This window comes from Macrotis lagotis, chromosome 1 (genome assembly GCF_037893015.1).
Source record: "Macrotis lagotis isolate mMagLag1 chromosome 1, bilby.v1.9.chrom.fasta, whole genome shotgun sequence".
Taxonomy (NCBI): Eukaryota; Metazoa; Chordata; class Mammalia; order Peramelemorphia; family Peramelidae; genus Macrotis; species Macrotis lagotis.
The window spans coordinates 728,932,054-728,959,969 of record NC_133658.1 but is presented as its reverse complement, the minus strand read 5'-3'; the positions used below and the strand labels follow the sequence as shown (position 1 = coordinate 728,959,969).

Below are 27,916 nucleotides of genomic sequence, written 5' to 3'. Positions count from 1 at the left end.
AGGAAATAATAATTGCTAACATTTATTTGGCATTTAAGGTTTGCAAAGCAATATTTTTGTGCATATATATATATATATACACACACACACACACACACACACACACACACACACACACACACTTATCTGCATTGTTTATATGTATAGGTAGAGGGAATTGCAGGTTATACCTCTGTTCTTGCTATATCATCAAAATAAATATTCCTTTGGAAATATGATACACCTCTGGTGTGAAGGCTTACATAGTCTTTTTACAGGTTACTCATCTACCTTTGGTGTTCACCACTCAGCTCTCACCTGTGACTCCAAGAAGCTGCAGCATATGAAGCAGCCTTACCCTGGTAAACCATCTTAGCAGATGGAATACAGCAGGATGAGGGTAACTGACAGGACTCAAACCCAGGCGTTGGGGGGTATCTATCCCAAACACGTAAGTCTTCCCTGCTGAAATGGACAGATGAAAACAATTTATTCCAATGGTCATGAACAAAGGTGAAGCATGTGTGTGGAATGCCTAATACTTGGTCAAACATTGAGGATGCCAAGGTCATCCACTACATCCTGGGCAATTACCAATTATTCTGACTTTTGTTTTGTCACTGGACTTTCATGATTCTGGAGAAGGGAGTGAAGCTAATAAGTTTGCACGATTCTGCCTCACTTATATATCCAATTCAGAAATGAGGCAAGACATCATCCTGTGATGTCATTGGTTCTCTTCGAAAAGAAGAACAAACAACAACAAATATCTCTTTGTAAAAACTAATGTTAATTAGAATTGTGATGCTTGTCATTAGTGTCTAAGTATGCTAGTAATACACTAGTGAATTATTATAAATAAACATTCTCAATTCCTATGGCATAACTCTAGAATCCCATTGGAGACAAAAAGTCAATGTTGTTCTGGAAGAATGAAGTCATAACAATCTCTACAAAAGTATAGTAGTCTTCAAGAAAGTGACAACTAATACTTGACACAGGCCCCCAATTTCAAATTGAGTGCTATTTCTACCACTTCATGAGCCTCCATCTATCATTATTATTGATGTTGTTATTTTGTTATTTTACATTTGCATGGTACTTTGTGTTCCTAGTAATCTCACAAATATCATTTGAACCTCACAGGTCTAGGAGTTAGTAAGTAAAAATGATATTATTCCCACTTTGATGATTAGGAAAATAGGCCTACTTTTCTCATTCTACTCCTCTAATTACCCAGTACTCCTCTCATTAATATCCAAGAAGTGTCCTGTTTTAGATTTCATATAACTCTCATCTATCAAAATTTACCTGTTTTTTTTTATCCCATTCTCTCTAGGCCTGAATAAATTAAAACTAATATGTTGGTAGCTTTTAATAGATGAATTTATTATCCCTCTTTATGTCAAGAGTGGCCATCTATAGGTATGATGCCTTAACCCAAATAAATGACTCTAATGTTGGAATTTCAAATTCTCTAATAGACCTGAAGAGGAGGTAATTGGGAGTAAGAAGAAATTTCTTGAGCCTCTCAATTCACACTACAAATAGGGCTAGTTTTGAAAGGAATTACTGCTCCCAGATCTAAGAGATGACCTTATTCCTCCTTGATTAACTGCTTCAGGGACCAAGTCATTATACAGAAAAATTACTGCCTCCTGTAGTCCCTGCCTTTATTTAATTAATCTGGGCCAACTGGCAAGGTGTTAGCAAGTGAGGTTAGTATCAACTCCTGGATCTTTTGATACTGAACTTTAATATTAATCAGAAGATTTAAAGTATTAAAAATGAGTATGTTAAGTACACAGTCATGGAAATGAATGGCTGGAGAGGAGATGGGAGGTGTGTCTATCTATCTTTGGTTCTTATTACTTATATTCTATTCCTAATTTGATTTCCAAAAGTAGACTCTCACGTTAGCAAAGAGATGTTCCTATTGCAAAAAAATAATAATAAAATTTAAAATAATAACTAGGGTCCCAGACTAGAGCTGGGAGATGAAGTAGAAGAGTTTGGAAAGACAAGAGTGACTTTCTCCTCCATTCCCCATCCTTTGCCTCAACACTAACCTCAAATCATAATATCTGAATATAAGATATTCATGCCCAGAGTTCCCTGGAAAGACAAATTTTACTTGAAGTCAATGCTGCTTATGATTGATTACCATTAGAAATCCTTGTGTTTCAGTTCTTATGACTTTAGCCAACATCACAATGGTACAGTGGAAAGTTGGACAGATAGCTAGATGGATAGATGGTAGCTTGATAGATAAATGAATGGATAGATGATAGATGAATAGAGAATAGATATTGGAAAGACAGCTATAGAGAGATGATGGATAGACAGATAGATGATAGATGGTGGATAGATAAATGATAAATAGATGGATATAGATGGATGATGAATGGGCAGATGATAGATGCAAATAGATTATGGATGAAATACAGATAAATGACATGATAGATATTGGATAGATATAGATAGATTATGTATGTATATAGATAAATGATGGATATATTGATAGATGATAAATAAACATATGATCAATGAATAGATAGATTCTTTGGATGAATAGATAGTCCCTTTTTTCAAGGCTATTGCATTCTAATGGAGGAGATGTTAAAGGGGAGCTAGAAAGCAGGGAAGATTGGGAAAGCCCAACAAATATGGAGTCACAGCCCCATTCTGATCCTAGCTTTGTCACTTATCACTTGTGTGACATTGGGTAATATAACTTCCCTTCACTGGATCTCAAGTTCTTCACCTGTAAAACAAAGGGATTGTATTAAATTCCCTACTCTAGAGCTATAGTTTTCTGACCTTTTATTTTTCAAGAGTTTGTTGTGTATATCCATTCCTATGTGTAAACATTTCCTAGCATAATATTTGCTTCTACCATAGTCCCCTTTGGAGGCCCAGAGTCAATGACTGAGAAAAAGAGGCTAATTCCTGTACCCACTTCAGAAGGAGGGTCAAATGAGATTATGTGTATAAAAGTACTTCAAAAATGTAAAGCAAAATATGAATGCCAGCTACTACCTGTCATCAATATAAGAAATAATGCTGTCTACCTGCCTAACCTAAATAAAAAATACTGGGGTTGCTGATTTTTTTTTCCTTTCTTATCCTCTGTTATCTGCTTGTCGAGGCTAAATGCATTCAGTGACGATTCTATATGCTATTCAATTAAGGCTGCCAAAAGTCCCATATTTTAAACCTTTTTTCCATTTTCAACTCATATAAAGGTCATATTTGAGATTGGTCATACATTGCTGATGACTACTATTAAGTCACCTAGCAGATGAGTGGGCAGGAGACCTATGGAGGCTGGAATTCTAAACCTCCTTAGTGTGATAAATATGACACTTTACCAGCTTTACCTTCATTTAAAATAATGGAAAACAGTTATTCTGCTTTCTTCCCCTTTCTCCTTATTCACACTTAGTCCTTTAACCTTTTAAATTTACTGCTGCTTAACATGTGTACCTGAGGTCTGGAATCCCAAATGGAGAGGTAATATATCACAGCTAGTGTTAAAGTTATTGCATTCTGGCTTCCAAGTCTAGTTAACTTGAAGATAAACATACCCTTCCTGCCATGCTTTTAATTTTCACAGCAACACTGGTGGAGAAAATGTTTCATGTAAAGTAATAATAATAATAATACCAATAATGTAGTGAAACTTTCAAAGGGTATCAATTATCTCATGTTCAAAAAAAGGATATAAAGAAAACTGACAAAATCAGCAAGTGTCCTCCTTATGGGCCCAGGAGCTGTTCTGAGTTCTGGGCATACAAAGAAAGGCTCACAGCCTAATAAGGGGAATCAATATGTAAACAATTATGTACAAACAAGATATTTGCAGGACAAACTGGAGACAGTCTCAAAGAGAAGGCATTAGCCTTATGGAGGACTAAGGAAGGCTTCTTATAGAAGCAAGGATATTAACCAAGAGGGAGAGATGAAGTGGAAGAAAATCACCTAAATTTCTATCTTGGAATGAATAAAAACAAACTGTGATAGTCATTGAGAATCCTATTTTTTTTTTCATTTTGTAGGACTGGAAAAAGGTAGTTCTATATTTGTGTTCAGTAGTGTCTAGTGTCCTTCTCTTAAGCACACATTCAAGTGATCCTATTTCTAATTAGACCTGTGGACTAAGTGAAGGAATAGACATGAAAGGCCTTTGAAAAGTCATATCTAAAATGTTCTTCAATAGCTAAAAGAGATCTATGATTTCATCAGTACTGATATTCCCTTCACATCTTAGCAGATCATCTTCCTAAGTTGTAAACTCATTCTTTGGTGACCAGCCTTATAGTGGTAAATCTTTCTTAAGTCAGCTGAACCTTTCTACAAAAATTTATACAAGGGTGGGTTACTGCAAATCTTAGGTGACAGGAACTACAGCCTTTGAGAATTCAAAGTCCTAATCATTCCATGATAAAGTTTTGAAATAGGCCATCAGAGAAAAAAATCTATATTCAGGGAGTACAATGGTTTTTGGTTGCTGGTGGAAAGTATGACCAAGTAAATCAACTTCACAACATGAAACTAGGGTGCTGAAGGGAAATAGGACAAAGGCCACTAGCTTCATCTATAGTCCCCTTTCTAACTTTGCTCCTAAGGTGATTTACATAGACTTAGTATATGATGGGTAACTATGCAGAACAGAGGGTAGAATACCTGAACTCAAGAAGACTAGAGTTCAAATTTGACCACAGAAAAAATGAGTTATGTGACCCTAACCACATCATTTAATACTGCTTCAGTTTCCTCATCTGTACAATACACTAGAGAAGGAAATGGCAAACCTGTATCTATACCAAGAAAACCCCAAATGCTTTCATGAACACAACCGAAAAAAAAATGAGTGAAAGGAATCTGCCACTCACAGGCTCATTTTCACCCAACTCCTTTGCAGTTTTTTTTTTTTAAGGCAGAATTTCTAGAATGATTTGTAAGGATCCCAGGTATTGGGTTTGACAGAAGTTCAAAGGAATTTCCTGCCCACAACTCAAATAAATAGTTTAAACTGAAGCTGCAGGAATGGCAGCAGGGGAAAGGCTTTCTCTAGTTGGTTGTATAGAAGTAACTAACTGACTAGAAGTGAAAATTAGAGAGGTGGGTGGGTAGCCCTGGAGCAGGATCTCTAAGGCAGGCAGGGGCTGAAGACCAGTGGAGACAGCTCAGCAGAGAGAAACAGAGAATGAGTCTGAGACTTCATCCCTGGGAGCCAGATATCCAGGAGAAAGCACAAATTTTTAAAAGAGGATTCTAGTAAGGATGTCATCTTACACTTGAGTTGCCTTACAAATGTTCCCTTTAGCTATCCTAGCATGTAGCCCTTTCCCCACCCTGGTGATGCAATAACCTGAATGAGAGAAAAAACAAAATCACTGATTTTAAGTGGATTTTGATCCAAAAGACTCTTGAGCCTTTCTGGTTGACAAGGAAAGACCTTGAGCCTAGGGTCACTTTCAGGGGATCTCATTTTATAATTATTTTGGTTAGATCAGGGTGCTAAAAAAGAAAAAAGGCCAGGGTCACAAGTATAATCTCATGAAAAGAAAAATTAAATTTATAAAGAAAAAAAACACTTTCTTGCCCAGAGATTGTATTTTAAAACTCCAACCAGATACTTAAGGGATCTGGATGAAAAAAAATTGTGAATGGCTCAGCTACCAAAATAGTAAATTTAGAATTGTATTGGCAAGGAACTTCATCTCCAGAGATGAAGGAAAACACTCCCTCTGGAATAATGCTGGCTTTTAAATAAGAATCTGGTACAGGGGCACTCTACTCAAACAAGTTGAAAAGAAGACACATACAAACTGAGATAAAACAAAAGATATCACCATTCAAAATTCCTAAAGTCACACTTCACTCAAATACTAAGCTCCTAATGATGAAATTGATGCTATCTCTCTCTGCAGAGAGCAGCCCTGGAAAAACTTTAAATAACTCTCTCCTTGTATGCCCTCCTGTAGCTGCCTGGGCTTGTTTACAAAGAACAAGGTCTTTCTTTACTTGCTGTAAAAGAAGTCCAACCAAACCTCACAGACGAGCTGTGTGGTTTAAAAAAATAATAAAAATAGTAATAATAATAGTATCATCAATCCCTCAGTATATCAAAGGTTTTACTGGTTGGTTCCTGATTTCTAATTTTTAAAGTTTCCACATCCTAACTTGTTATGGTACTCAGGAACTTACAAAGCCTTTGCCACCCTTAAGATTTTCTGGGCAAGCTTGTTTTTATGTAAGGCTCCCATTTAAATATCTTTAGAATTTGCTTTTGCCTTGAAGCAATAGACAAGTATGTGCTGCTCTCTTCTAAATATGGGAACAGTAAGTACAAATAGAAGATTGAAGATCTGCTTTGAAGCTAAACTTTGTAACTGGGCAGACTCTGGAAACATCTGAAGCAGCAGCAGCAGCCGCAGTGGTAGAGGGCAGGAAGAAATCTTTCTTCTTTAATTGCTAATGTACTCATTCTGGGAGGTCTCTTGTCAGATTAAGGGTCAGGGTCTGATTTGGGCTTTTCTGCTAATGGAGATGTGGTGGGAGTGCTAGAAGGAGTGCTGTGATATTACTAATAATTAATGTCCATAACAACGTCTGAGGGGCCCTCGTTCAGAGCCTTTCATCCCCCAAAGATTTCAGATCTCTCCACAATCACCCACTGTTGACCTGGAGCTGATTTAGGCAGAGAATGTGGCCTGAGCTGCATAGCACACAACAACAGTAGTAAGCTTCTTTAAAATACGAGTGAAAGAAAAATACCTATTCAAAACTGAAGTGTAAATTTTGGGGTAGACAGGCTGTAATTATCCAACCTGAAATTTTGCCAGGAAACAAGTTTTATTACCTTCTCTCCCCCTCCCCCCACACACACTTCTCTTGCAAAAAAAGCACATAGAGTGCTTTCTTGATCATAAACAGACCTTGGATTTTATCTACTCTACAACTCCACTACACCTTCTAACCATGGAGGGGAAACTCCATGAGAGGACAGCAACAGCTACTGAAGAATCCAGATTTCTACTTTCCACAGAAGGTGGGGGTGAGGGGTTGACAGGGGAAGACCTAAGTGATTTCAACCTCCATCTGACCACTTTGCCGATTCTCTTTGGCCATCTTCATTCCTCCTCTTTTTAGACTCTTCAGACCTTCCTCTCCACTTGCATCTCAGACCTTCTCACTCTCCAAACACAAATTCTTTACTTCTCTCATTTTCCCCTTCATATCCACAAGAGCTTCAAACCACTCAAACTTATCAGCTTTCCCCATTTCACCCAGTTGTTTGGCTATGCTGAACTTCACCACTGCTCCAAAATGAACTATTTCCATGTGGCTGGATTAGGCCAAGCCCACTTCATTCTTTTTTTGTGGGGGAGGGGGGGTGTTGAAAGGCAATGGGGTTAAGTGACTTGCCCAAGGTCACACAGCTAGGTTCACAATTGAACTCAGGTCCTCTTGACTTCAAGGTCAGTGCCCTGCACCACCTAGCTGCCCCAATCTACTTAATTCTTAACGTTTTTATTTTTTTATTGTTTTTTGAATTTACTGTTTTTTTCCCCAACCTCACTTCCCTCCCCCCACCCATGCCATACATTGATCAAAATTGAATGTATTGAGAGAGAAATCATATCCTTAAGGAAAAGAGATAGCAAAATACAAAATACATAATAAGATACCTTTTTTTAAAAAAAAAATTGAAAGGTAATAGTCTTTGGTCTTTGTTTAAACTCCAACAATTCCTTCTTTGAATACAGATGGTATTCTCCATTGCAGATACCCTAAAATTGTCCCTGATTGTTGCACTGATAGTATGAGCAAGTCCATTAAGTTAATTCTTAACCTTGCATCACCTGCTCACTATAAATTCTGTCTGAGTTCTGCTCCTAAGCAGCAGAGTTGTTGGATCTAAATACACAATTGTGCCCATCCAACCAATTATGCAAAATCAGTAGGAACATACCAACAAACTTATCAGAAATGGTCCAGCTACTTAATGCTTCTAACTATGACCATGGGCAGCAGTAGAGTAGGAAGTTTAATTCTTATGCAGCTTAGAAATAAATGTCACACTCCATGTAAAATAAATTCATTTTAGGAATATTTTAATGGAAATAATTTGTAGAGGGCTCTCTCTTAATTAGATGGCTAAACATATTTCTGAGTTGTAATATATATATATCACCAATTAGTTTTAAAGCACATCTCATATACACCCTTTGTCCTCTTAAAAATGCAAATGTTAGGGGCAGCTAGGTGGTACAGTGGATAGAGCACTGGCCCTGAAGTCAGGAGGACCTGAGTTCAAATAAGACCTCAGACACTTAATAATTACTTAGCTGTGTGACCGTGGGCAAGTCACTTAACCTCACTGCCTTGCAAAAAAAAATGCACATATTGAATGTTAATCGAAGACTTCAACCTTGGGATCACAGGAGCTCATTTCAAATAGGGCTTTACTATTTATTAGTGAGCAAATCACACAAGTTCTCTGGACTTCACTCAGCTCTCTCTTCTATGAAGTGAGGGGACAGGACTAAGGATTCTTTCAGCTCCAGATCCTAAGTTTCCTCCTATGAGGGGGCCTCAGTTGCTTTTGAGTCCTGTTTTCCTCAGCTAGAAAATAATAACAAGGGCTTTCCTTGCGGATTCTGTGATATAAGTAGGACAAGTATGAGTATTTTTATTTTGTCTCTTTAAAAAAAGGATTTCTCATGCATCTGACTTTTAACAAAAATAAAGCCAATTAAACATAACACTGGAAACTACTTAGACTTTTAAGTTATAAATATAGTTTATCCTAATAACTTAATGGTTACTCCCTCTGTTTCTCCTTCTGTTTTGTTTACCCAATGGTCTCTATTTTTTTAATCTAGTTTCTCACTTACATCGTTAATACCTACTTGATTCTTTGTATAAGGTCTTAAAAAATGTTTTTTAAGAAATTAGATAGAAGGTACTATATGAACAAAAATATTTATAGAAGTTCTGTGTGGTGACAAAAAACTGAAAACTAAAGGCAATAACTGAGTAAACTGTGATATATGAATGATGATAATAATAGCAACATTTATATGTACTAATAATTTTACAAATATTATTTCATTTGATCCTCACAACCCTAGGAACTAAAGGCTTATATTTCCCATTTTACAGTTTAGGAAACGGAGACAAACAAAAGTTAAGTGACTTGTCCAAGGTTACCCAACTGGGAGGTGGCTAAAACCAGATTTAAACTAAATTCTTCCTGACTCTAGGCCTAGCTCGTTCTCTATTTTTGGTACATAATTGTCTATCATAAGAAATGAGAAAATAAATGATTTCAAAAAGGCATGAAAAGATATAAATTAATAGGAATGAAGTGAGCCCAAGCAAAAGAATAATTTATATTATCAATACACCAATATTAATAAAAATGAATAATTCTGAGGATTTTATAAATTCAATAAGACTAAAGTTAGCAGAATCAAGACAATTTATACAATAACAATACTGTTAAAATGAATAATTTTGAAAGTATGAGGACAATGATCAATACTATTATCTTTGTTACTCAGTCCTGTTCAATCCTCCATTACAACATTTGGGTTTTTCTTGGCAAAATACTGGAGTGGTTTGCCATTTCCTTCTCCACCTCATTTTCTATTCAGGAAACTGAGTCACATTAGGACTAAATGACTTGCCTATCATCACATAGCTAGAAAGCATCTGAAGTTGGATTTGAACTCAGGAAGATGAGTCTATCCATGCTATTCATGAAAGAGGAGATGGACTTAGAGTGCAGAATGAGACATAACTGTTCTTGCATACAGTCACTGAAGGAATTTGTTTGACTGTGCCTATTTGTTAAAACAGAATTTTCTTTTCTTCCTTCTTCATCCTTCCTTCCCCACTCTGAGGGGGAATGCTAATTTTAAAATTAAAATAGAGGAGGGGAAAAGGAATGTTGCTACAGATGTGAAATGTTGCATGCGCTTTCAGATGAGGTCACTATATTTTTGTTTTTACTTAATTGCTTTATAGTCTTTGTTACAGGACCATAAAGGTATCATGAAAGCTACCTTTCAGAGGTAGCTAGGTTGAGAAGTGGAAAGAACACTGAGCCTGGAATCAGGAAGACCAGAGTTCAAAAAAAAAAAGACCAGAGTTCAAAGTCAGCCTCAGAAATGTATTAGCTAGGCAGCTAGGTGACACAGTGAATAGAACACTGACCCTGGAGTCAGGAGGACCTGAGTTCAAATCAGACCTCAGACACTTAATAATTACCTAGCTGTGTGACCTTGGACAAGTCACTTAAATAAAAAATAAAAAAAGAAATGTATTAACTGTGTGAACCTGGATAAGTCATTTTTTATCTGCCTGCCACAATTTCCTTATCTATAAAATGATTTACCTCCAAGAGTTGCTGTAAGAAGGAAATGAGATAATATTTTTAAAATATTTACCAAAGTACTTGGTAAACAGTAGGTACTTAATAAATATTTGTTTCCCTCTTTTCATAGAACAGAATATTGGGGCAGCTAGGTGGTGCAGTGGATAGAGCGCTGGCCCTGAAGTCAGGAGGGCCTGAGTCCAAAACCTACCTCAAACACTTAAAACAAAATTACCTAGCTGTGTGACCATGGGCAAGTCACTTAACCCCACTGCCTTCCAAAAACAAACATATTGATAAAACTTTTAAAAATGAATTTATATTCCTAATAGCTTATCATTTTAATAGTGCTAACGAGTTCCATTACATTAGTATATAATAGTTTATTCCACTATTAATCTTAGGTGACTTCTAGATCTTTGTAATTGTATATAATACTACTATATTTTTTCAAAAGCTCTATTTTTCTTTAGGAAAGTACAATTGCATATATTTCCAATAATGATATTATAGCTCAAAGTGCAAGGTAATTTTTCCCAATTTGTTTAATATTGTCATATTACCCTCCAAAATAATAGCAGTTTGAAATTCTACTAAGAATACATAAATGGATCGATTTCTTCTCAGCACTACTGCTCAACAAATTGATCTGACTATAAGGTTTTTGATGGTATAAGATTTATTGATATCAATGATATTAAGGAAGTACAATCTAAACCTCTCTATCTATTGATAATGGGGAAAACTTACCAGAACAGGAGATCAAACCAAAAGCATTAGAAAAGAGCCCCATTACTCCTTTAGGGCTCTAGGACCCTGAGAGTGGGGTGTATCCCAAAAAAGAGATAAGATATATTAGCCCAAGGGAATGGGGGGAGTCCAAGAATAATTCCCACTCTGGCCAGGTAAAAGGAAAATTTGTGGCTGAATCCCAGGCAATCAGGGTAGTCAGAGAAACTGAATGGTTCTAGATGATCCTCAGAAGGTTCTTTTCTAATGCTTTTGGCTTGGGCTCCTGTTCTACTGTGTTTTCTTCATTATCAATAGACAGAGATTTAGAATATATTTCCTTAATATCATCTATATCAGTAATTAGCATCCCAAGATCATTTAATCACTGAACAACAATTAGCTTTTAGAAAGATGATATTATAGGTTGGACCCGACTCAAGTCAATCCTCTGGCAGTTTAGGTTCGATGTTGGAACAAAGCTATTCAGCATCTAACCAAAAGAGTTTCAGTCAGCAACAGCAAGAGATGGAGGTTCAACGAGGATGGGCTTTGAGGGCACCACAAGTGGATTCAGCTGAGCAATCCTGAATTGACCACTGAGATCCAGCCAAGGATGTTCCCAGATCCCCGTGACTGCTTTTGTACTTAGGTGATGAGAAAATAGTTCAGCTCAACAATCTGACCCCTTAGTCTGCTGGACTAGACTATTTCTGGCATGGTCTTCTATCACTGGACCTTTGCTCCACCAACGTTTTGAAGCTCACAAGGTCACAATCATCTCTAACATTCCTTCACCTGAAAGTGGGAACAAGCACCAACAGGCAAAAGACAGAAGCTGTATTTATTCACAGTCCACCCATATTAAGGTGGATGCCAGCACTAAGGCTTCTCTCCTTACCCAGAGGCTTATATTTTGTGTTCCCTCAATGCAGCCAAGAAACAAAAAGAAAGATGGCTAGTACCTTTTGAATGGACACCCAGTTCTGACTCAGCAGTCAATCTAAAGTCCAAGGCAGAGAATATTTACATATATTCTGAAGTGGAGAGCTGGGCCCCTCAATTTCATTTAATCTGGCTATTCCAGAAACAGTTTCACCAAATGCACATACTCCCAGAACTGAGCCTTCATCGATCATTTCTATCATCCTCCAGTAATTAACAGAAGAAATTGCTTTTATATTTATACTTTAAAATTATAAAAGAACAATTTTGATTAGTATACTATTGGAGAACTGTGCCATGTCAATATCAATATTTTTAATGATAAAGAGAACTTAAAAAAGAAATTTGCAGTAACTGATTGGAAGGATGGATGAAAGCTTTATTTTAGAGATGCTAAGAAAAGACTTAACAGAATTGGTTTCATTGTATATTCAAAGGCAACAAGAAATATAATTTTGGATTTTAGGGTTCATGAAGAGAATAAGTGGTAAAGAATCATGATGATAAATGTAGTTTATATACCAACATCTGTTGCAGAGGAAGCAAAGCTAGAGAAATTCTATAAAGAACTTGACAAGGTTCTGGAAGTCAAGTCAATTCTCAATGACTTCAATCAGAAGGTGAACTCAGGTAAGAATAATGGAAAATACAGTAGAGAATATGATTCAAGCCTTCAACACAAAAGAGATCTGCAGACTACTCATAGCCTCCTGGCTATATAACATATTTTCTTTCAGATATGAAAACATGATAAGTATTGAATATTATCACAAAAAATGATACTGGTTATATCTTAACAGGAAAACTGTCTACATGCAGTCTCCAACTAGTTAGAACAGAGTTCAAAATCAAAATTAGGAGCAAGAATAACAACACTCTGAATAAAAAATTGTAATAGTTTTGCCTTAATATATTTAAATGAGCCTTTGATGTTAAAAAAAAGAAAAGGAAGATATTGGCCTTTATTGTCATCATTTCTGGCAAATTTTAAGGTACTCGAAACAGTTGCCACAACTAGTTCAGACAAACAAAAAGTTCAGAAATCATTTTAACCCCAACATACTTGATACACATGCCATCTAGAGATAGCACTTGTTTAGAAAATAAAATTATTTATAAAACACTGTGGAGGAGAATGGTAAAAGTTTAATGAGCAATATTATCTCATTAAAAAAGCAATAGAAGTAAAAATAAATATACAGAAAACTTAGCATGTTATCTCAAAGGATGGACAGCATCCCCAAAACATCCATGGGTGAAATAGGCAAGAATATAGCAAATAGACCAGTAATGGAACAAATAGGGCTAATGATTTTTCATCAGCAGTGATAATAGAATCACTGTGATTCCCTCACTATAGACTTAGAACATTCCCAATACTCAGCTTCTCTCAGTGTGGGTCAGCACCAGAAGTAGCATGTGAATTTGAGTCTTCTTGATTCCACAGCCAGCTTTCTATCCAATACCACAATGCCTCTCAATAGAGCTTTATGTGAGAAATCTATATTATTGTACATCCACAGTGGAAACTAGAGAAGAAAACAAATTTTACAAGTGATTTTCTATAGCAGATCTCATTCTTACAATTACACAGCTGACTGAAAAGTACAAAAAATACAGATCTTACTGTATATTTTGTTTTATGATGTTTTATTTTTATTTTGCAGAGCAAAACCACAGGTTTAAAGACTCTCTTTCAACAAGGAATTTCTGATCTATATGTTAAAATCATATAGGATTTAATAAATCAACAAGCATTTGTTAAGGGTCCAGTATGTGTCAGACACTGTGTGAGGCAGGCACAAGTACAAAAAAAAAGGATTCCTACTCCTAAGAAGTTTATATCCTAATGGGGGAAACAAGTAGTGTGATGGGATCTTGCAGGATGCTAAGGCTCTGGAGGGCCAGCTGTGGGATCAAAGGGACTGAAGCCAAGGGAGCTAAGCTATTGATGGCCAAGATGGCTGGACCTTTTGTCTGTGTCCCAGCAGCCTTTTCCCTTCCCAAGATGAGTTGTTAAAACTTGTCCAATCAAGTTTAATAATGCCCCCCAAAATCCAGTCCCTCCACTGTTGCCCCAGGAGTTTGGGGGAGGGAGAAAGAAGAAACTTTCCCGTTTTTCAGTTCAGGTTGTACTCCCCATCCCACTTCCATCAATGTACCAAGGACAAGGGGTTGGGGGGGGGGGCATGAGCTGGATCAGTCTTGGACCAAGTTGCCTCAGATTTTCCCAGGTAACCCCAGAGTCCTCCAGGTAATCTAGGGGATGTCTTGGCATCCAAGGGCATGTTCCAGTGGGCCATGGAAATGACCTTTCATGGGATTTGGAAAGTCAATCTTCATGGGTAGTAGAGAAAAATGTCAAACTCAAATATGTCTCTCGTCTCCTAGACCATAAGGGAGGTAAATGTATCCTCCAAGTTCATGTTCTAGTTCCTTCTCCCAGTGCTTTTTTCCCCTCACACTTTCAAATGACAAGGAATAGGATCAAGTATAAACTGTAGACATCATTATCATCATCAATATTATTATTATTATTATTACTATTACATAATATGGTTTGTAATATTTATATGTTATCTGACTTAGTCTTTTCAACACAGGAAGTAGGGGCTATTATTATTATCCTCATTTTACAAGTGAAAAAACTGAGCATGAGAAAGATTAAGTGACTTGCTCAGGGTAAAATAGCAGGCAGTAAGAGTGAGGCAGAATTATGAATTTAGGTTTTCCCAACTCTAAGACCAGTGCACCTTCCCATGTTCCACCTAGATTAGCTATCTTGGAAACCTTGGAAAGAGTAAATTTTAATTTGGAAACATATTATTTCATTCTCTTATTTGAGTGTGAAGGACAAGAAATAGTGGATAAAATCTAGGAAACAGATTTCAATTCAAAGTAGGACTTGTTAAAAAGCAGCGTGGTTTAGAGCACACACATGTGACTTGAAACCCTTAGTGATAATTCTTTGATCAGGTGGTAAAGGTAAACCAAACAATTTTTAAATATTTTATTTATTAATGGTTTTTGTTGTTTAATTGTGTTCAACTCTTCACAACCTCATCTGGGGTTTTCTTGGTAAAGGTACTAGAGTGATTTGCCTCAGCAGAAGTAAAAAAAATCTGGGGTAGCAATCCTAATCTCAGACAAAGTGAAAGCAAAAATAAATCTCATTAAAAGAGATAAGGAAGGAAACTACATCCTCTTAAAAGGCCCCATAGGTAATGAAACTATATCATTATTAATCACGTATGTACCTAGTGGTATAGCATCCAGATTCCTAGAGGAAAAGCTAATGAATTACAAGGAGAGATAGACAGCAAAACTTTAATAATGGGAGACCTCAATCTCTCTCTCTCAGAACTAGATAGCTCTAACCATAAAATAAACAAGAAGGAAGTTAAGAAGTGAGTGAAATCTTAGAAAACTTAAATATAATAGACCTCTGGAGAAAACTTAATGGGGATAGAAAAGAATGTACCTTTTTCTCGACAGTACATGTAACCTTTACCAAAATTGACCATGTACTATGGCACAAAAACCTTAAAATCAAATGCATAACAGCAGAAATGATAAATACACACTTCTCAGACCATGATAAAATAAAAATTACATGTAATAAAGGGTCAAGGAAAGATAAACCAAGAACTAATTGGAAATTAAGTAACTTTATCTTAAATAATGGATGGATCAAACAGCAAATAATCAATAATTATATCCAAGAAAGTGATAATAATGAGACATCATACCAAAATTTATGGGATGCAGTCAAGGCAGTTTTGAGAGGAAACTTTATATCTCTAAATGCCTATATGAATAAAATAGAGAAAGAAGAAATCAATGAATTGGGTATGCAACTAAAAAAGCTAGAAAGAAGAACAAATTAAATATCCTCAATTAAACACCAAATTAGAAATTCTGAAAATCAAGGGAGAGATTCACAAAATGGAAAGCAAGAAAACCATTTATCTCATAAATAAAACTAAGAGTTGGCTTTATGAAAAAAAGCCAATGAAACAGACAAAACTCTGGTTAATCTGATTTTTAAAAAGGAAAGAAAATAACCAAATTACCAGTATCAAAAATGAAAAGGATGAACTAACCACCAATGAGGAAGAAATCAAAGAGATTTGGAGCTACTTTGCCAAACTGTAAGCCAATAAATTGCACAACTTGAGTCAAATAGATGAATATTTACAAAAATACAAACTGCCCAGATTAACAGAAGAGGAAATAAATTACTTAAATAACCCCATTTCAGAAAAAGAAACTGAAGAAACCATCAATAATTCCCTAAAAGTCTTCATGTCCTGATGGATTTACAAGTGAATTCTAGGGGCAGCTAGGTGGCGTAGTGGATAAAGCACCGGCCTTGGGAGTCAGGAGTTCAAATTTGGGTTCAAATTTGGTCTTAGACACTTAATAATTACCTAGCTGTGTGGCCTTGGGCAAGCCACTTAACCCCATTTGCCTTGCAAAATCCTAAAAAATAAAAAAATAATTACAAGTGAATTCTACCAAACATTTAAGGAACAATTGCTTTCTATTCTACATAAACTATTTTTAAAAATTGGAGAGGAACAACTTCTGCCAAACGCCTTTTATGACACCAACATGGTGCTGATACCTAAACCAGGAAGAACCAAAACAGACAAAGAAAATTATAGACCAATCTCCCTAATGAATATTTTTTTAGGTTTTTAAGTTTTATAAGATCCCCACTTGATAAATGGTCAAAGGATATGAACAATTTTCAAATGAAGAAATTAAGGCTATATGTAATCATAGGAAAAAATGCTCCAAATCACTACTGATTAAAGAAATGCAAATTAAAACAATAATGAAGTGTCATCTCACACCTATTAGATAAGCCCCAGATGAGAAAAAGGGAAAATGATGCTTGTTGGAGAGGTAGTGGGAGGATTGGGACATTGATGCATTGTTGGTGGAGTTGTGAACAAATCTAACCATTCTGGAAAGCAATATGGAACTATGTCCAAAGAACAATAAAACTGTTCATATACCCTTTGACCTAGCAATTCCAGTTCTAGTACTATATCCAGAAGAAATTGTAAAAAATGGGAAAAGTCCTACATGTTCCAAAATATTCATAGCAGGTCATTTTATAGTGGCAAAGAACTGGAAATTGAGGGGATGCCCATCAATTGGGGAATGGCTAAACAAGTTACATGAATATTATGGAACACTATTGTTCTATAAGAAACCATGAGTGGGGGCAGCTAGGTGGCACAGTGGATAGAGCACTGGCCCTGGAGTCAGGATACCTGAGTTCAAATCCATCCTCAGACACTTAATAATTACCTAGCTATGTGGCCTTGGGCAAGCCACTTAACCCCATTGCCTTGCAAAAATTAAAATAAAACAAAAAAACAAACCATAAGTGGTCAAACTCTAGAGAAGCATAGAATGACTTATGGGATCTGATGCTGAGTGAAAGGAATAGAGCCAAGAGAACAAGGTACACATTATGAAATGAACAACCTTGATGGACGCAACTCCTCTTGACAGTCCCTAGAGCTAGGACAATTGTATTAGACTGGTTATGGACTATATTATCACCGACCAGAGGAAGAAAAACAAAACAAAACACACAGAAAAAAAAACCCTTCAGAATCTGACAAACACTTTATATAAATTGTCTCTTATGAACCTCTTTCCCTTAATCCTAATTCTTCATGCCAAAAATTACCATTTGTAAATATGTTTAACAAAATATGTATGTAAAATGTAACCTGACTGTTCCCTACTGGGGGGGGGGGGTAGGAAGGAAGGGTGGAGGGAAACTTTGTAACTTGGAAGTATACATGTACAAACTGATGAAAATCAATAAATAATTAAATTTTAAATTAAAAAAAAAGGAAAGTGAGCCAAAATAGGGTTAAGTGACTTATTCATGGTCACACAGCTCTTAAGTGTCTAAGGACATATTTGAACTCAATCTTCTCTAAGTTGAGACCTGGTATTTGATCCACTGCACCTCCCAGCTTCCCTCTTATTAAAGGTACAACCCTTTTTTCTCACCAAAATTAATTTTTTAAATCTTTAAATATTGATATTAGTAGCATACTCTTTAAGTTCTGAGCAGCTAACTTACTTCTGATGTCCTATATTTGTTTCTCAGCATTTCAAATCTATCTATCTTAAAAATTCTGGGTGCTTTGCCCGAATTCTTAATAATTCACAAAATAAGCTCCTATTTCTTCAGATTTGTCTTAAAATATATTATAAAATGGTATGACTAAAGAAGGAGCAGACGGCTAGTGCATGTATGCTAGCCCAATCATTTTGTGAAGGATAGCACTTTGCATTATATAATGTGACCTTAAAGGTTAATTTGTTCACAGACCAAAATACTTAAATTTTGTACTTTTCACATTTGTATATGTTTAAATTGTAACAAAAAATAATGCTTAAAATTAAGGTATAGTGTAGTTTTAATATGAAAATGTTATAAGTTTAGAGATAGCTATATGGCACAGTGGGTAGAGCACTGACCCTGGAGTCAGGAAGACCAGATTTCAAATCTGACCTCAGACACATAGTTGAGTGACCTTGGGCAAGCCACTTAATCCCATTGCCTTGCCCCCCCCCCAAAAAAAGGTACAAGTTTGATCCCATTTTCTTAAATTAAAATTTTGATGTATTTTATATATTTAAAATTATTATTTTAATTTCAAAATATAGTTACAGTACCTGGGTTTTCAAAAACTGAACACTATGAAGTACAAAGACAGTATTAATATTTTATTTTCTGGTTTATTTGAAGTTCTAACACAACAAACAATACCTTAAAATAATTAAATTTTAGCATAAGATGGAATAAAAATTATAAAATTTATCTCTTTAATGGAAATAAATATGACTGGGACTTTTAGGAAGGACTTCTTTTTTATTTTCAAGAGAAATATATTAAAACAGAGTTTCAATCTATTTTAAAGTTTTTATTCACCAGATTTTATTCTTTGACATGTGCTATTTATTGCAAAAAAGAGCAACATTTTCAGTTTTTCTTGGAATAGGCATTATTGAGAAGTGATAGAGGACAATTTGCTGTATTCTAATTTCTAAGTATCAGCTTTCAAATGATCCTGAAAACACTTTCTGAAAATAACGTTATGGATAGTGTGGTATGTTGAGGGGTTGTGGTCAACATAGAAGTGAAGTGAGCAGCTACTATTTTCCTGGAATTTCTGAGGAATAGTGTTTTGAATAGCTGGGAGAACAGATGGGGGGATTTACTCTTTAACTGTCAGTGGTCAGGCAACTGTATGAGACTATAACCAGAGTAGATGAGTAATACAAATTTAAGCAGTCTATGTATATAGCTCAGTATGCTTTTGACAAAATAAACATTCTAAGCTAATTCTTATAAATTGCATCAAAAATCAGTATACTTCACAAAGACCTGTGAATTTTGTTATAATTTTTAAATTAAATCATTTTAAATCCTTGTCAAAAAGTCAGTATACTTCACATAGACCCATGAATTTTATCATTTTTAATTAAATCATTTTAAATTTTCACCAAAAATCATTATGCTTCACATTGACCCATGAAGCCAGGTTATAAATTTTTAAATCAAATTGTTAATATAGATGGAGGACCCCCAGAAAGTGTGACCTGGGGTCACACCTTACCCTAGAGGCATCCTTGATTCTATGAGACAAGAAGAATTAAAGGGGACAACTTGGTAGCGTAGTAGATAATCGACCCTGTGGTCAGAAGGACCAGAGTTCAAATCCAGCCTTGTACACTTACTAGTTTGGCAAGTCATTTAACTCCATTCCTCACAAAAACCTTTTTAAAAAAAAAAAAAAGGAAGAAGAGTTAAATATGAAGATGTGGATGTGGGTGGAAACAGTACCCATATGGCAACTAATTGTGTATGTGGGGTAGGAGATAATGTGGAGATTATGCTAAAGGATGATAGTCCTTCCAAAAGTAGTAAGAAAATTTGGAAGACAGGATTTGGGGGAGGGGAGATGAGCTATCAGACATGTAGGAGAAGAACCAGTGCTCCTCTAATTATTAGCCCTTGTCAAGAAGGGTGCCCTACCCAGGATTCAAAAGGAATATGGTTAAGTTCTCCAGTCATTCTTGTCTGTAGATGGTATTGTACTGATTGCATCAAGCCCAAGAATGTCAGAGAGTCTCCTTAATGAGATCTAAGGTCAAAAGAGACTGACCTAATAATCCATAAAAGGAAAAGTAAATGGATAAAAATATATATTGTCCAAGCTGTGACAGGCAGTTGGACAGCCAGTCTACTGAGTTAGCACATTAATACATATAGGTGGTACAGGCACTGCAAGACATCATTAATTATGCCTAGAATTGAATAGGGGAGGAAGGCTAGATTGCATTTGGAAAATTGTGCCAGGGTTTGATGATCTCATGCTGATTCCCCTGCACAAAGACATCTTTTTTTAATACAAATATATTCCTGACAATACTGTATGGCTGCAATTAATGAAATAACAGTTTCTGAAGACTCGATGTAGCAAGTGACCCAGAAGGCAATAGAGTGACTCATAAATGGAGCAAGGAGCTATTTCCAATAATAATCTGTGCTCAAGAAGCCATATAAGGGATGATGAGAAAAGAAGGATGAGAAAAGAAAAAAATGAGGGGAAAATGTCAAGGAGGTAGATCAAAGGAAATAGAGGAGGACCTAAGATACTACACTGGCAAAAAAGGTCTAGGGAAAGGCCTCAGATCCTTTGGGTTGTTCCCCATAAAGGATTTATTTGTGGGGGAATGTGGACAAGATTTTAACAGAATGAAAAGGTGTTGATGTGGTTATTCTCTATAGAAATGGCAACACAGGGGCGGCTAGGTGGTACAGTGGATAGAGCACTGGCCCTGGAGTCAGGAGCACTGGGAGTTCAAGTCCAGCCTCAGACACTTAATAATTACCTAGCTGTGTGGCCTTGGGCAAGCCATTTAATCCCATTGCCTTGAAAAAAATCTAAAAAAAAAAAATAAAAATGGCAACATAAAACCCTGCCCCTGAAAAACTGACTCTGGAGTGCCTAACTCCTTTTCCTAAGCTTAGGATAAACTAAAATCATCTCCATCAGTAAGTGCAAAGCTACAAAGACAAAGCAGCTACATAGATGCAAAAGCATTTAATTAAGGTAAGAAAAGTCAATTAGGAAGACTGGTATTAAAATTAGTTGGGTTTTTTTTAAGTGGTGAATGGGGAAGAAAATTCATGAGCAGTCAGAGAACTATGTCCCAGGGCTTGAGGGAACAGGGTGAGTCAACTGTCACCTTCTCCTTCATCTCTCTTCAGATTAAGCCACAGTGGCCAGCTCATGAAGTTTGGGAGCACCCCAGGAAACTCCTTTCTGTGCGGTTCTTCATTTGTTTGCTTCCATACTCTTTTCCAAGTTTATGCCTCCCTCTTGACAGGATCCAGGAGCTCAGTTATCCCCTGGATTCCAACATCTTGGAGCAGCCCCCCTTATCTCACCCTTTGGGGCACTTTAGGCCAAAAGGGAAATCTCCATAAAGAACAACCATATATGCCCATATTTTAGGGAATCACAAATCATTGAAAGAAAACATCATTGTTGTTTTAGTTAGTATTTAATTAAATCTACAAATTAATTCTGAGAGGACTGTCGTTTTAACTAAATTTAGTAGTACCTTTTAATAATTCTGGAGTCAAAATGACAGAATTAACTTCGTATTGATATATTAGCACAACTCCATTTTGACATCACAGGAAACAATTACCTGCAAATCCAAATGGGGAGTGCATGTGAGAAGGAAGTCTATCAGTGAGAAAGGTGGACTGGCAGCCAATTCAATACACCTGCCCAAGAAGCTGTACACAAGACAAGGGAGTTTTAGCTCCCATAGAGGAGTAGAAAAGGTGTTAGAGAATTGCTAGAATTGCTAGAGAATTAAGATATCAATATAAATATATATTTTACTCCATAGAACTATTTCTGAAAAAGTCTTATATAGATCAAATGTTTGTACCTATGATAAACTTATATTCAGTACACTAAAGATGTTTTCTATTAAAGGAACCCTATAATGAGTCCATTTGTAAAGTGAACAACCATTTCTGATTTTCAGCTCTCTTCAAGTGTAGGTTTTAGGTGTAGTGAGTTTGCTAAAAGTAATACACATCTTTATATCTGAGTAAAAAAAAAACACTAGGTTGAAGGTTTTGTACTAGCCATAGGATTTAGAACTGAAAGAGGATCAAAGATTATTTAGTCCAGGCTCTTTATTTGATAGATGAGGAAACTGAGGTGGACTGACTTGCCTAAAGTCACATAATTCATAAACAAAGTTGGAATATGAAACCACATTCTCTGATTCTCGATCCGCTGTTTTTCAACTTTGCCACATAGCCAACCAGAAGCAGCTGGACTAAGGACTTCTACTTCCCCAAGCTGGGTCATTTTGGGGACAGCTGAGCATTCTGATCCAAAGCAGGTCAGTGAGTGGATCCTGGAACGCAGGGCATTCTATTTATAAAGGGAAAAGAAGGAAAAAGAAAAGTCCATGAAAAACCAAAAGGGCAAACTTCTTGAGGTGGGACCAGGATGTAAAGATCTCCTTAGGAGACCCTGGGGACTCTGGAGAAGCCTTATGCGGGATCCCAGGAGCCACTTCCAGGGCTGGATAGTCAAGCAGCTTGGTAGATCTGTGTGGCTCAGCAGGGAGGAGCCACACCGCAAGCCTTCGGCATAAGGCCAATTCCCAGTAGTCCTGCCTCTCTGGTCTCTGTGTATGGTTGGAATCTCTGCTTGTGTTCTTTAGGAAATTATGACTGTCAATCTTTGGGAAGGAAAAAATAAACCTGGAAGTTCAAGCCATTCCATCTAAGGGAAACTGATGGGAATGAATTATGTCCAAATGCCTCCTCAATGAAAATCAGGTTATGGAAACCACAGTATGGTAATCTCATTCTGTTTATAGCCGCAGAACCATGGAGGTTCACATTAGCCTGAAGAACTCAGATCAAATTAAGCCTAAAAGAAATATAATAAGACTTTGCCTTCTTTTTCCTAACAGGTTTGGTATCAAAAGGACCCTTAATCCAAACTTAAAGAAAGTAACAGCAGCAGGTGTGGTGGGTATGGTTGAGGATGGCTGGGTGTGTTGGGAGGAGGGTAAATATAGCATTAGTAACTTGTAGCAGGTTTGTTTTTCTGGCTTTCTCAGTGGGTGGGGGAGGGGAAGCTGAGAGGGGGAGAATTTGAGTCCAGGAAAAAATAAATAAAAAGTCCAAGAGTTAGTGGGGATGGAGGGTCAACTTCAGGGTTAGGAAGACCTGGGTCAAGTCCTGCCTCTGATATATCATGTATTTAAGTAACTGCAATTTGCTATTTTCAATTTATATTTATTCTGAATGTATTTACACATGTTGTCTCCTCCATAAAATATTAGCTCTTGACAACAGGAACTACCTTTTTTTTGTCTTGGTATATCCAGCACTTAGCCCTTATTAAATGTTAACAGAATGACAGGGAGCAAATCATTTAATACTTCATTGCCTCAGGCAACTATATACATGCTAGGTATTATTATTATTATTATTATTATTATGTAAGACTGTATATTACTGTTGGTGTTCATCAGAAATCTCTACAGAAGAGGAAATCACAGGTCTATACAAAATCCTACACCTATATAGACACACATATGTGTATGTATGTATATGTGTATGTATGTATACTCCCAGGACTCCTGCTCTTTGGTATCTATGGTGGTTGGAACTTCTGCTTGTGTTCTTTAGTAAATCATGACTGTCAATCTTTATGCCTCATAGGAAAAAAAATCTGAAAGTTCAAGCAATTCCATCTAAGGGAAAATGATGGGAATACATACACATGCACTTATATAGATATGTATACATACATAGACAAGTGTATCCTAGAACCAGCTTTCTAGCCTGTTATAAAATTTTCAGAATAGGTATTTACATGTGGAAATAGGCAAACTCTACACATCAGGGCTTGGTTTATTGTTTTGTTCATTATCTAGAGAAGAATGATGAAGATAATGTTAAATAATGAAGATAAAACTTTAAAAGTGTCTTGCATATAAACATTTTTAAAGAAAGTCAATTGTTAAATCTTTATTACTGTAATCTTGCCTGTATATGTGTTTATGTGTAGGTATATGTTAAAATGTAGCTATAGTCTATGCTTATCATGGGTGCAAATGTAAAGCCTATAATCAGATTGCCTTCTGTTGTGGGGGGGGGAGAGGGAGAAAAATTGTAAAACTCAAAACCTTGCCCCCCCTAAAAAAAGATTGGTAGAAACTACCATTGCATATACTAGGAAAGTGAATAAAATATTTAGACAATAAAGGATGTAGATATAGTGATAGATATGTACCTAGGTATAGATATGTGTGCAGGTATACAGTCAAATATGTGTATATGTAGCATATGTGTTATGTTAAACCCTCAGCACTCAAACCTTGCTCACTGGGAGGCACAGGTGAAGCACAACCCCTCCTCTACCAATCTGCCGCTGAAAGCAATCCCTATATACTGGCCCTGCTCCGGAAAACCCTCTGTGATCGGGTCCCGGCATTCACTCATTCATTTAAGAAAAAAAAAAAGCACCAGCCCTGTAAAAGTAAGTGATTAGGCCATGAATCAGCAAGAAAGGGCAGAGCATTCCCCAGACAAATAAATAAGTAAAGAATGTTTGAGTTAGACACGGCCCAGGGTAGGTCCCTGTGAATGAGTACATTAGTGCCCGGGAGTTCCACCCACAGAGGTGTAAGCATATGCACGGTGTGCGGCGGCTGTGGGGGTCGTTAGGCATGTATGTGCACGGATAAAAGGCACGTGTGTATGTCTGGAGGCGCATGGGTGGACACTGAAGGTCCGTGTGCGCGCGGGCGCAGGTGCGTGCAGGCGGGGCAGGGAGGCGCCTGTGCGGGCCCGTCCGCGCGGGGACCGCGGGCCGCCGCCGGGCCAGGGCCGACACTGCGCGGCCCCGCCCCGGCTGCCTGTTTTCTCGTCCGTAGAACGCGCGGGGCAGGGCCTGGCGGGCCAGGAGCGGCCCCGACGGGCCTGGGGGTGCGTGTGAGCCACGTCCGCGAGCCCCAGAAGCGAGCTCGGGGAGGGCTTCCAAGGCCCGGCCCGGGCACGTTAGCACTCCGAGGAGGCGCGGCCGGCGCGGCCCCCGCCGAGCAGAAGCACAAGGTTACCCTGGCCCCGCCCCGCCCCGCCCCGCCCCGCCCCCCACGGGCGAGCGGCCAGCCAGAAGCGCTTACCTGACTCCCCGTGACGTCACGGCTCCGGAGCCCCGAGGGGGCGGGGGCGGGGCAGGGCGAGAAGGCCCGCAGAGCCGCGCTCCACCGGCAGGTGTCGCTTCTCCGGCTGCACAGAGTCGCTCCCGTCTTCCAAATGGAGGTTGTGGAGCCGAGCCGGGGGGAGATGGAGGCGGCGGCCGGGGGGAGGGGCGGCGGCCGGGGGGAGGGGCGGCGGCCGGGGGCGGGGCCCTCACCTCGCTCCGTTTCCGCCCGGGAAGCCGCGGGGCCTGCGGGGGGAGGGGCGCGGGCCGGGCCCGGCCCGCGAGGCCAGGGCACCCTCCCGGGGGCCTGCGTCCCGGGGATGCCCGGGTGCCCCGGGCACGGCCTCCGCCTCCTCGGCTTCCCAGAAAGCGGCAGGAGCCAGGAGCTGCCCCGTTATCCCCCGGGAGGAACTTGAGTTTCTTCACGTCTTGTTTTGAAAGAGGCCGCTGGCTTGGGCCACGGCGGCGGCCCCCGAGGAGGGCCCCGGGCTGCAGCCGGGCCGGGCCCGAGGAGGCCGCCGGGCCCGGAGCCCCGCTCGCCTTGGCCCCCGGCGCGAACGAGCCTGGGTGGCGGCCCAGGGCCGGCTCCCTGAGAGAGAGCGGGCCTGGCCGGGCCCGGGGCCTGGCCGGGCCCGAGGCCCGGGCCCCACCTGGGCCAGGCGGCCTGCCGCGCCGCCGCGGACACGGCCCCTCCCGGCCCACGACGAATCCCGGGGAGGCCGCCGGAGGCCAGAGGACAGACCCGGATGCCGGGGGCCTGGCTGTATTTTACAACGCCCCCAGCACGCCTGGGAGGCACAGGTGAAGCACAGCCCTTCCCGCGTGGCTGCCCGTGAAAGCAGCCCCTGCACGCCCGCTCTGCAGAACCTCTCCGACCCATCCGTTACCCGGTTAAGCTCCGGCATTCGTGCATTAAAAAAAAAGCACCAAGCCTGTATAAAGTAAGCGATTAGGCCATGAATCAGCGAGAAAGGGAGCGAATTCACCAGATAAATAAACAAATAGACAAACCACCCCAAGAATCAGGAAGACTTGGATTCAAGCCCTTCCTACCAGACAAGACTGTGACCCCAGGTGCTATACTTTTGAGGCCCCACCCCCACCCCAAACAACTCTAAAACTGAAACTTCTGCAGAGTGAGCTGGTTTCCTCCTTTGTCTCGTGCGCACTGCGTGGGCTTCAGGGCAGGCGCTTAATAAAGCTTGTTGCTTGATGGATAGTAGATAGAGGGCTGGCCGCATCCATCAATATACTGCAAGTCATACTTCAGGTAAAATGGGTGGTCCTGAATCCTGTCTGATGTTGTAAGGGTAAATTAAAGGCCATGTCTTTTTGTAGTATAATCTACGCTTCTGGAGACTAGTGATTGTTTCATTCTTTGTCTTTCTAGTGCCTAGCCTGTACCTGGCACATTGTAGGCCCTTAATTTCAGTATTTTGTATTTTACCCTTTTTAGTTTAATTCAGTTCAATTCAACAAGCATTTACTAAGAATTTGCACTGTGACTATACTTGGAAAACAAGGACCAATTTCTACAAAAAATGAGCTGTTTGGATTTTTTTTTGGGGGGGGAAGCAATCATGTACAGGGGCTTCAAAGAAAGATTCTCTCCACACTTAGTAGGCCAACAAAGGTCCAAGGTAGCCTCAGCCCCCAGACAAATTCAACACACATTCAGAGAAAACAATCTTAAATTCCCAGGGCTTATACTATCATTGCTCTTGGCTGACTTCTGAAGTGGAGGAGTGTCTTAGTGGTTAAAACATTAGTTGGGAGCTGCCTGGAATCCATCTAGGCTGATATTTTTTTCAGAGTTAGATACTTAGACGTTCTGCAAACTACACAGTACCTGTTAAGTTATTTTAAAACAAAAATAACAATATGCCCAAATTTATAATTGAATAGATACATGTATGTGTTTTATATATATTTATGCTATATATTTTAAAACCCCTAGCTTTCTGAGCTTTGTGAAAAATCTTAAAGACTTGATGACGTTTTCAAAAGAGAAAATGTTTACATAGCAAAAAAGGGCCTTTGTTTTTCTGCCCAAGCCTCTACCTAAATCCCAAACTGGCTATCTCAGTTGTCCCTGCAGTTATAACAAAATAATTCACTTCCTGTTGTCAGCTGGTAGGCAGTATTGCAGTTCTCAATGGAATGGCTGCTGGGCTATGCCCTGAGGGTGACTCTAACATCCCAATAAATAATATTTATGATTAGTGGAAAAGTGTGGTAAATGCAGTATATCCTCTGAAGACTGGAGAATGTAGAATTGGGAAGAACCCATCTAGTCCAATTCTCTCAATTTCCAAGTGAGAATACTAAAGAAGAGAGAGAAGTTACAGAACTAATAAGCAGAAGAATCAGAGTTGAAACTTAGGTCTCTTGATTCCCTCCAAAAGACTGAACTGCCACCCTATTTGTAAAATGAGATTTTGGTTGTCATTAAACTCCATAGGCAACTGGTATAGTAGATAGCCAATTTGGAGGTCAGAAAAGCCTGGGTTCAAATACTGTCTTTGATACATACTGACTGTGTAACAGACCCTGGGCAAGTAATTTGATCCCT

At 38.6% G+C, this 27,916-nt stretch overlaps 1 protein-coding gene across 2 annotated transcripts in view; it reads right to left on the bottom strand.

Moving 5' to 3' along the window:
- The window catches only part of KATNAL1 (katanin catalytic subunit A1 like 1), a 264,986-nt gene extending 239,498 nt beyond the window's left edge, over window positions 1–25,488 (bottom strand). Inside the window, exon 1 of one of the 2 annotated variants that reach the window (XM_074216118.1) lies at window positions 25,325–25,488. The gene's annotated coding sequence lies outside the window, so the exon portion shown is untranslated. Of the gene's footprint in view, window positions 1–297; window positions 7,520–25,324 lie in introns of those variants that run through there. The other variant, XM_074216117.1, reaches the window with a different exon arrangement.
- Between the last annotated feature and the right edge of the window lie 2,428 nt (window positions 25,489–27,916).